The sequence below is a fragment of the Bos javanicus genome, chromosome 6, assembly GCF_032452875.1.
Source record: "Bos javanicus breed banteng chromosome 6, ARS-OSU_banteng_1.0, whole genome shotgun sequence".
Classification (NCBI taxonomy): Eukaryota; Metazoa; Chordata; class Mammalia; order Artiodactyla; family Bovidae; genus Bos; species Bos javanicus.
Window position 1 is genome coordinate 48,116,890 of NC_083873.1, and position 11,432 is coordinate 48,128,321.

Here is an 11,432-nt window from a genome sequence, read left to right on the forward strand (position 1 = left end):
TGACTCACCTTATAAAAACTCCCATTGCTGCAGAAGAGATGAGATATTTATTAAAATATGTTGATGGATTCTGAGGAGTTCTGCCCTCGGGTACATTATCTTGCTTGCCATACTTCCTTGCACTTCATGTGAGATGAATAAATATGTATTCCATGAATGGCTCTAAAATCTAGTACTCCTTGGTGGTATTGTGCAGGAAAAGCTGGTCTCACTATGCCCACCTTTCCCAAGCTCCTGGTGTTTGGTACTTCAATCACTTGTCATCACTCACTCACTTCTTATTCCTTTATTAGGAAAAATGTATAATTTATTTAATTTTAAGGGAAGTTGGAGATCAACTGCTACTTATTGATTGGCCACTGTATTATGCTTAAATAAGCTATTTAATCTTAAAGGCCAAACTGTTTTCTAAGTTTTATAAGTTTAACCAAAAAATGAAAAAAAAAACAAAAAACAATTGAAGTTCACGAGGATTGGGTACTTTGTCCAAAGACATACTCAGATAGAAGTTGTTGGAACTATTGTATAAATCTAGGTGTATCTTCCTCTCAACAGTTTCACTCTCTTCCCCATCTCTTGGTAGTGCTAAATGATAGTAGTAGAAGGCTTGAAAGTGAAAGTGAAAGTGACTCAGTCCTGTCCGATCTTTGTGACCCCATGAACTATACAGTTCAGCTCAGTTCAGTCACTCAGTCCTGTCCGACTCTTTGCGACACCATAGACTGCAGCACGCCATGCCTCCCTGTCCATCACCAATTCCTGGAGTTTACTCAAACTCATGTCCATTGAGTCGGTGATGTCATCCAACCATCTCATCCTCTGTCGTCCCTTTCTCCTCCTGCCTTCAATCTTTCCCAGCATCAGGGTCTTTTCCAGTGAGTCAGTTCTTCATACCAGGTGGCCAAAGTATTGGAGTTTCAGCTTCAACATCAGTCCTTCCAATGAACATTCAGGACTGATCTCCTGTAGGATGGACTGGTTGGATCTCCTTGCAGTCCAAGGGACTCTCAAGAGTCTTCTCCAACACCACAGTTTAAAAGCATTAATTCTTCGGCACTCAGCTTTCTCTATAGTTCAACTCTCACATCCATACATGACTACTGGAAAAACCAAAGCTTTGACTAGACATACCTTTGTTGGCAAAGTAATATCTCTGCTTTTTAATATGCTGTCTATGTTGGTCATAACTTTCCTTCCAAGGGGTAGATCAGATCAGATCAGATCAGTCGCTCAGTCATGTCCGACTCTTTGCGACCCCATGAATCGCAGCATGCCAGGCCTCCCTGTCCATCACCAACTCCCGGTGTTCACTCAGACTCACGTCCATCGAGTCAGTGATGCCATCCAGCCATCTCATCCTCTGTCGTTCCCTTCTCCTCCTGCCCCCAATCCCTCCCAGCCTCAGAGTCTTTTCCAATGAATCAACTCTTTGCATGAGGTGGCCAAAGTACTAGAGTTTCAGCTTTAGCATCATTCCTTCCAAAGAAATCCAAGGGGTAAGCATCTTATAATTTCATGGCTGCAATCACCATCTGCAGTGATTTTGGAGCCCAAGAAAATAGAGTCTGCCACTGTTTCCACTGTTTCCCCATCTATTTCCCATGAAATGGTGGGACCAGATGCCATGATCTTAGTTTTCTGAATGTTGAGCTTTAAGCCAACTTTTTCACTCTCCTCTATCACTTTCATCAAAAGGCTGTTTAGTTCTTCACTTTCTGCCATAAATGTGGTGTCATCTGCCTATCTCAGGTTATTGATATTTCTCCCAGCAATCTTGATTCCAGCTTGTGCTTCATCCAGCCCAGTATTTCTCATGATGTACTCTGCATACAAGTTAAATAAGCGGGGTGACAATATACAGCCTTGATGTACTCCTTTTCCTATTTGGAACCAGTCTGTTGTTCCATGTCCAGTTCTAACTGTTGCTTCCTGACCTGCATACAGATTTCTCAAGAAGCAAGTCAGGTGGTCTGGTATTCCCATCTCTTGAAGAAATTTCTACAGTTTATTGTGATCCACACAGTCCAAGGCTTTGGCATAGTCAATAAAGCAGAAACAGATGTTTTTCTGGAACTCTCTTGCTTTTTCCATGATCCAGCAGATGTTGGCCATTTGATCTCTGGTTCCTCTGCCTTTTCTAAACCCAGCTTGAAGATCTGGAAGTTCACGATTCACATATTGTTGAAGCCTGACTTGGAGAATTTTAAGCATTACTTTGCTAGCATGTGAGATGAGTGCAATTGTGTGGTAGTTACAGTCCATGGACTTCTCCAAGCCAGAATACTGGAGTGGGTAGCCTTTCCCTTCTCTAGGGGATCTTCTCAACCCAGGGATCAAACCCAGGTCTCCCACATTACAGGCAGATTCTTTTCCAGCTGAGCCACAAGGGAAGCTCAAGAATACTGCAGTGGGTAACCTACCCCTTCTCCAGCAGATCTTCCAGACCCAGGAGTCGAACTGGGGTCTTCTGCATCACAGGTGGTTTCTTTACTGAGCTATCAGGGAAGGCTTATTCACGTCTATGTAACGTGTTTTCTTACAGAAATCAAAATCTTCACCTTAAGTGGCAAAGATTTGCATTAAAATGTTATTAATCTTCTCTGATTCGATAAAAAAGGAATGTTATTCTTTCTTAAATTTCACATATATAGTTCCACTTAAAACAATCTGAGAGATAGATAGATGTCTAGAGCCTTCAGTTTAATTGGACTCTACTGCCATTAATTCTTGATCCAGCTCCTAAATAGAGCTGGTAAAACTTCTTATATTAATAGAAATAGAAATGGTTGATCTCAGTTTTTAAGAGCTTTAAGAAATATTGAAGTGTTTTTGGATTTCTGTCTAGTCATATATATTTTTATAAACACCTTAGAATTTTGATAGTATTTTTTTTCAGACACTGGAAATATAATTGAAAGGATCAATTCATTGTTTAGTACAGTATGTGTCTTAACTCATGAAGAGTCCAAATAAAATGACCTCAGTTTTCTTGCCCAAAGAAAGAAAAGAAATTTGCTCCACAGTTGGGTTCTGATTCCAAGTTATGTCAAACTTGTTGACAAAATAATTTTCTTCTTATCTATTGTGTGTAAATTCTGATCTTACTTCCCTAATAATTCCATTATTTTCTTGTAGCCATAATTGATTTTGCTTTCAGTTCAGTAATTCATTCAACTGTTCTGTGTACTGGGAATATGTTGGTAGAAACAAAACATAACAAAAACAGGTTTATGTTTTCTTGCATCATATATTCTGGTGGGGGAAAAGTTTTAGGAGAATTTATAAGCAATAAATAGTTAATTTCAGATTTGTTTTATAAAACTGATAATTGGTTTTATTAGTGGGATAGTTCAAATCCATCACTATATAATCAAAAAATACATTTTTCTTTTCTACATAATAGAATTTCTTTTCTACATATTAGCAATTTAACATATTTTTAAAATATTATACAAGTTCAGTGACTGTATTTATCTGATTAGCCCTTACTAGGACTCTTGTCTTATAGAGAACAGGGGCCTCAAGAAATGAGACACACTTTCTATAGGGTATAAAAAGTACAAGGGCTTCCCAGGCGGCACTAGTGGTAAAGAACCTGCCTGCCAATGCAGGAGACGTAAGAGATGTGGGTTCAGTCCCTGGGTTGAGAGGATCCCTGGAGGAGGGCATAGCAACCCCCGCCAGTATTCTTGGCTGGAGGCTACAGTTCATAGGGTCGTGAAAAATCAGACACATCTGAAGCGACTTAGCACACACTCACACACAGAAGTTACAAAGTATCAGGTGAAATGCTAGAGTCCCTGGCATGGTGCTAGGAGCGAACAACTTCCTCTAGCCATGTGGGTGGGCACTATGACAAGGAGATTGTCTTGGAGTATCTCTGGTTAATTGCACTTTACAAAAATGACCATAGCGATATATTGGGTGTTACAAAATTTTTCAGAATCTTGATACTCTTCTAAGCAAAAGGTGAATTCTGAATGTTGTCCCTTTAAAAAAGGAATCATATGTGGTGACATGTTTTGTGTGGTAGAAGTGACACTTCGGGGATTTCATGGCTATCAGAAGTGATAACAGCTTTTAGCTGCTTCTCCTTCTCTTTGGGGATCTGAAACTTGAGATACATGAACTGATGTATAGGTGTCCATCTGGTGTGAAGTTTCCGTATTTAAGAAGCCACATGGCAATAGATAAAGATGTCCAAGTAACCCTTAAATTTCATTACCTAATCATTCGAGTCTTAGTGTCAATCTCTAGAAACGTAAATGAACAAACCAACCTCAGCCTTCTGGCTGACCTAGCTCATGCCGTGTAGAACAGAGATGAGCTATCTCCACAGAGTTGCCTAAATTACAGATAAGTGAGCAAACAAAATGCCATTGTTTCAAACTACTCAGATTTGTGGTGGTTAATTATGCAGTGCTGCAACTGAAACACTTACATATGTATAAACCAAGAGATAGTACCATGGACATGTTACAGAAACTTAATGTGTCCTACCTAACTCAGAGGGACACTTGAGAGACTTGCCCTGACTATTGAATGTGTTGACTCTTAAATACACAAAAAATGCACCTCAAACTGAGATTTCTAGAACCCTTTTTTGTTCCACTGAATAGTTGTCTTTCATAATAGAAAAGTCAGAAGTAGGAAATGCATATTTGCTTTTAAATCATTGTCTTTGTGGCATTTTCTGGGTAAAGTTCAAGCAAAACACTAACTGGTATTTTTTAAAGAGTTTTGCTCTATACATTATAAACTGATTAAAAGTAAAAAAGGGAAGTGAATATGGAAAATTGAAGTATTTGGCTCTAATTTTTGCCCTGCTTTAACCCATATTCTCTGTCATATAACTTTATAGTGCCAGCCCATTATGGACAAGCTCTACCTCATCTCTTGAATCTGAACTTGGCCTTATGACTCATGATCAGTGGATGTTAGTTAGTAGACTTGAAGCCATGAAAAGGCTTATAAACACCTTTATATAATCTACTTGTGCATTTGTGTCTCTGTTATTTCCATTAAAACATGTCTGAGGTTACATATAGGAGGTTGCAGTCACATGCAGTAGAGCTGAAAATACCAGTAGCCTAGTCTCCCAAGAAAGGACCATCTAAATCAACTGACAGCCAGCCAATCCAGACGTAGAACTGAGGCAGGCAGAGATTGAAAACAACACCCAGCCAAGGTCAATATAAATCTCTTTCTCTTAGACTCATGAGATTATTAAAAGCATATTGTTGAAGCTTGTCGAGTTTCTGCATGGTTATTATGCAGCACTGACATGGTGAATATAGCTTGTATTTAATTTCAACAAATGACTTTAACATTACAATGGGAAAGAAAGTTACACATGTGTAAGAATGGAATTTTTACTTGAATAATAATTTGACGATGCCTTTTTGGTGTCTATATTTGTAGCTCAGATACCTTAAAATGTCTTGTAGTGTCATAAGAAGTACAAGGGTGTCTGAGAAAGAATAATTAACTCAGGATTGCAATGTGCAAAAGATTACAGGAAAAGATGAAATGTAACAGAATATCAAGTAATGGGAGCAACCACTAAAAAAACTAAAAAGAGAGGTATAACTGATATGCTAAGAAAAGAGAGAAAGTGGAATCATATAAAATTATCAGTTAAAACCAAACAAGGTGATTGTGCCGAGGATTGCTGCTGCACGGGCCCCAGAAGCAAGGGGCAGGGACCGGGTGCCCACTGCTGTTGTCTGTCCACCCTCCAGTGCCCAGTTTGGTTGGGGTTAGGTAGGGAGAGGCTCATGGAGGACCTGCGCCTGGTCTTTTCCTTTTGTCCTTGGGTGTCAGGCGAGATGCAGAGTTGACCACCTACACTGACCTTCACTGTCCCAGAAACTCTGATTATCTCCAAGGTGAAGATCAAGAGAGTCCATTCACATCAACCTCAAAGAATAGGCCCTGAAATGTGTTTTGTGCCAATGATACCAGAAATATTATTTATAGTTAGGCTTTGGTAGTCCTGAGAAAGGATGCTTTCTGCCGTCTGTATTGGGCTGGGAGTTCCTGTATATATTTCATTATAAAGTTCTGTTGGGGTGAATCAAATGAATCACCATTTCACTTCATTGTCTTGGAATGTCTGAGAGGACTTAGTGTCTAAAAACAGTTGAGTGCAAACAGGTCGTTTGATGATCAGTTGAGTTCAGTTCAGTCTCTTTGCGACCCCATGAATCGCAGCACGCCAGGCCTCCCTGTCCATCACCAACTCTCGGAGATCACCCAGACTCACGTCCATCGAGTCAGTGATGCCATCCAGCCATCTCATCCTCTATTGTCCCCTTCTCCTCCTGCCCCCAATCCCTCCCAGCATCACAGTCTTTTCCAATGAGTCAACTCTTCGCATGAGGTGGCCAAAGTACTGGACTTTCAGCTTCAGCATCATTCCTTCCAAAGAAATCCCAGGGCTGATCTCCTTCAGAATGGACTGGTTGGATCTCCTTGCAGTCCAAGGGACTCTCAAGAGTCTTCTCCAATACCACAGCTCAAAGGCATCAATTCTTCGGTGCTCAGCCTTCTTCACAGTCCAACTCTCACATCCATACATGACCACAAGAAAAACCATAGCCTTGACTAGACGGACCTTTGTTGGCAAAGTAATGTCTCTGCTTTTGAATATGCTATCTAGGTTGGTCATAACTTTCCTTCCAAGGAGTAAGCGTCTTTTAATTTCATGGCTGCAGTCACCATCTGCAGTGACTTTGGAGCCCAGAAAAATAAAGTCTGACACTGTTTCCCCTGTTTCCCCATCTATTTCCCATGAAGTGATGGGACCAGATGCCATGATCTTCGTTTTCTGAATGTTAAGCTTTAAGCCAACTTTTTCACTCTCCTCTTTCACTTTCATCAAGAGGCTTTTGAGTTCCTCTTCACTTTCTGCCATAAGGGTGGTGTCATCTGCATATCTGAGGTTATTGATATTTCTCCCGGCAATCTTGATTCCAGCTTGTGTTTCTTCCAGTCCAGCGTTTCTCATGATGTACTCTGCATATAAGTTAAATAAACAGGATGACGATATACAGCCTTGACGAACTCCTTTTCCTATTTGGAACCAGTCTGTTGTTCCATGTACAGTTCTAACTGTTGCTTCCTGACTTGCATACAAATTTCTCAAGAGGCAGATCAGGTGGTCTGGTATTCCCATGTCTTTCAGAATTTTCCACAGTTTATTGTGATCCACACAGTCAAAGGCTTTGGCATAGTCAATAAAGCAGAAATAGATGTTTTTCTGGAACTCTCTTGCTTTTTCCATGATCCAGCGGATGTTGGCAATTTGATCTCTGGTTCCTCTGCCTTTTCTAAAACCAGCTTGAACATCAGGAAGTTCACGGTTCACATATTGCTGAAGCCTGGCTTGGAGAATTTTGAGCATTACTTTACTAGCGTGTGAGATGAGTGCAATAAGTATTAATTAAAATCAGATAATGTTATTTTGGGCTTCCCAGGTGGCACAATGGTAAAGAATCTGCCTACCAATGCAGGAGACGCAGGACACATGAGTTCAATCCCTGGATCAGGAAGATCCTCTGAAGTAGGAAAGGGCAACCCACTCCAATATTGTTGCCCGGGAAATCCCATGAACAGAGCCCTCCAGGCTCCTCTGTCCATGGGGTCATAAAGAGTCAGACATGACTGAACGACTGAACAGCAGCATTGTTTCTTAAACCTTTAAGCTATTTAAACAACAGTGAATACCTGCTGGATATGCTGTGGTCTGTTATAGGAATATTTGTGATTCTCTGAATCTCAACCATGCTGTCAAAAGGCTTACAGAATTTCCTAAAAATAACAAACTCTCATTTAATATATACAAGAGTATTCCAAGGATTAATAAGTCAAAGGAAGTTTTTAGGAACTATACCAGTACTTTGATTACCTAGGCAAGTTGTCATTATAGGCATAGCTTAATGACACCTCTTTGAGTTTGAACTCAGCTGGTATGGGATCATCTGTCCAGGGAGAGAGTGGAACCCTTTCAGTGGTCGGTGAAGAGTATCAATATCCCTTGCAGTGGTGTGCTTATGTGCCAAGAGGTTGCAATGAAAATCAATTCAATGAAAAAAGCTTTGTGCCCAAATCAGATGTCAAGTCCATGTCTTCTCCCACCACTATGGCCATTGGGGCTACAGAGTCAGCCTTGAAAGATTCTAATTGGCATCTTCAGTCAGAAGCTGATCGTGTGTTGAAATTGGCATGGGAATGGTTCCTCTTGGAGTTATTTCTGAAAGTGCTTTGATGTTTCAAACAAAAGGTTACAATAAAGTTAGCCCATTCTTTGTCCCTCAGATTCTGATCAATATGGTAGCAGGCCAGGTCATCATTCAATATAAAGTCAAAGGCCCCAATCAAGCATTACCCATAGCCTATACCACAGAAATTTATGCAGTGGGAGACTCTTAGATTTATAACACATGACTCTATTGATGTGATGGTGACTGGAGGTACAGATTCTTGCATCAGCTGTTTATCACTTTCTAGATTTTCCAGAGCCTGGGCTCTGATCCTAAGTCAGCATGTCGACCATTTCATTCAGAGGTGGTTTTGTAATGGGAGGAGGTGCACTGTGCTGGTGGTAAAAGAAACGAGCAAGCTGTACAAAGAAGGGACTGGATTTATGCAGACATTTTGAGCCATGGACTCTCAGGTGATGCTGGTCACATGACTGCCCCCAATCCTGGAGGAGAAGGTGCTTTAAGGTATATGGCTGCTGCTGTAAAAGATGCAGGTGTATAACCTGAAGAGATATCCTGTATCAACATGTATGATACTTCCACACTGTTGGGAGACACTGCCAGAAACAAAGCTGTCAAACATCTTTTCAAAGGCCATGCATACTCCCTTGCCATTTCCTCCACCAACAGAGCCATGGGACACCTGCTAGGGGCAGCTGGGGATATTGAGGAAGATTGCCACCCTGGCTTGCTGTTACATAAAACTGCCATCTACTTTAAACCTGGACTGTACAGAATCACAATTTGGTCTCAATTATATTCTATTCAAGGCATGCACAATCCCCATTATCTACATCCTGCGCCAGAGTGGTACATTTGGTACAACTGATGAACCCACAATGACATATTGTTATCATACAAAATCCATAGTTTACATTAGGTTTCACTCTATGTTGTGTACTCTATGAGTTTGGACAAATGTATAATGAAATGTATTCACTATGATAAAATCATACAAAGTACTTTTACCATCCTAAAAATTCTCTGTGCTCTGCCTGTTCTGCCCTTCCTTCACTTTAACCCCAGGTGACCAGTGCTCTTTTTTTTTTTTTTTTTTTACTGTTTCTATAGTTTTGTTTTTTACAGATATCATCTAGTTGGAATCATATAGTATGTAGACTTTCAGATTGCATACTTGCATTTAGTAATTTGCATTTAAGATTCCTCTGTGTCTTTTTATGGACAGATCTTTTTTTTCTTTTAGATACTGAATAACATTTCATTTTATGTGATGTACCACAGTGTATTCATGTTTCTACAGAAGAACGTTTAAAGTAGATCCAAGATTTTGTAATTATGAATAAGGCTGCTATAAAACATCCACATACAGTTTTTTGATGGAGGTAATGTATAGTTCACAAAATACCAATGACTGCTATTAAATTATATGATAAGAGTATGCTTAGTTTTGAAAGAGACTACTAAATTGTGTTCCAAAGTGGCTGTATCATTTTGCATTTTGTCAAGAACAATAAATGAGAAATTATTCTCATTTATTTACCAGCAATAAATGAGAATTTTTATTGCTCCATATCCTCACCAGCATTTGGTGTTCTCAGTGTTTTGTATTTTGGCCACTCTAATAGATACATAGGAGTTTCTCATTGTTTTTTAATTTGCAAGCAGTGTTGGAGAAGACTCTTGAGAGTCCCTTGGACTGCAAGGAGATCCAACCAGTCCATCTAAAGGAGATCAGCCCTGGGTGTTCTTTGGAAGGAATGATGCTAATGCTGAAACTCCAGTACTTTGGCCACCTCATGCGAAGAGTTGACTCATTGGAAAAGACTCTGATGCTGGGAGGGATTGGGGTCAGGAGGAAAAGGGGACAACAGAGGATGAGATGGCTGGATGGCATCACTGACTCGATGGACGTGAGTCTGAGTGAACTCCGGGAGTTGGTGATGGACAGGGAAGTCTGGCGTGCTGGGATTCTTGGGGTCGCAAAGAGTCAGACATGACTGAGAGACTGAACTGAACTGAACTGAATGACATATGATGTTGAGCATCTTTTCATATTTCTATTTACCAAAGGTATGATTTCTTTGGGAGGTGTCTGATCAGGTATTTGTCTATTTTTAAATCAGTTTTTTTTGGGGGGGTGGTTATACATTTTTTATATATTTTGGATAACAGTTCTTTATGTTTTCACAAAAATTTTTTTCCCTATCTGTGGCTAGTCTTCTCATTTTCTTGACATTATCTTTCTCAGAGCAAAAGTTTTTAACTTTAATGAAATCCAGCTTATCAATTGTTTCTTTCATAAATTGTGCCTTTGGTGTTGTGATTTCATTTTTTAGCAAGTGTTTCTCAGCCCAGAATTAAGTGGAAAGTTGAAGCAATATGGTTTAGATTCTTGTTATAAAATTGCTTTTTGTGTGGGAAAATGAGAACTAAAGAGGTTTCAAAGGAAATAAGAATTATAATAAACATTTATTTAGTATGTGCAAAGTTTCTGGAAAACACCCAAAACCTTTGCATTTAATATTTGATTTAATCCACACCCCACTTATATATTCATGGTCTTATAATGTAACAATCACTTTACAAATTAGAAATGTGAAACTAAGAGAGATTCATTGCATTCCCAAGGACAGGTAGCTAGCTACTGTTAGAACCAAGATTTAAACACAGAAAGATCCAGGACAGGATTCTGCAACACCATCATATTTATTCACTTCACTAATTCAAGAATGCTTCTGGAGAGCAGTGTGCAAGTGCTCAAGCTCACAAGGGGATTTGGTTATAAATGCAAGAAAGGGTTTCAGTGGTTTGAGAAAATGAAGCAAATTTCTTTTTCAGTATTTTTAAAGCCAAGTTCCTTGGCACCTCTCTCCTTTCATACCTTTTTATCATTTTATTATTAAGAGCCTTGGGTAATCATTAATTATGCACCATCAATTATGCTTACATTAACGTTTCAAATAGATACAATATCTGATTGATTTGACTAAAATAACCCCTTCTTTAGTTGTCAGCTTGCATAAATTCACATGCAATGTGTTGCACAGTGATTCATTAGGAGTTGAAAACAGCAGCAACAACCTGAAGAACAGGAGGCGCAGACTCAAAAATAATTGTCATTTTCATCTGGAAAGGAATTCCATTAAAACTGATTTTCCTTTGTCTAAAATTGTGATGAGGAGTTTGAGAATTTATGCTACCATAGAC

The 11,432-nt window shown here is 39.5% G+C and overlaps 1 pseudogene; it reads left to right on the forward strand.

Annotated features, from left to right (window-relative positions):
- Positions 1–7,785: 7,785 nt before the first annotated feature.
- LOC133249145 (3-oxoacyl-[acyl-carrier-protein] synthase, mitochondrial-like) lies at positions 7,786–9,172 on the forward strand (annotated as a pseudogene).
- Positions 9,173–11,432: the final 2,260 nt, after the last annotated feature.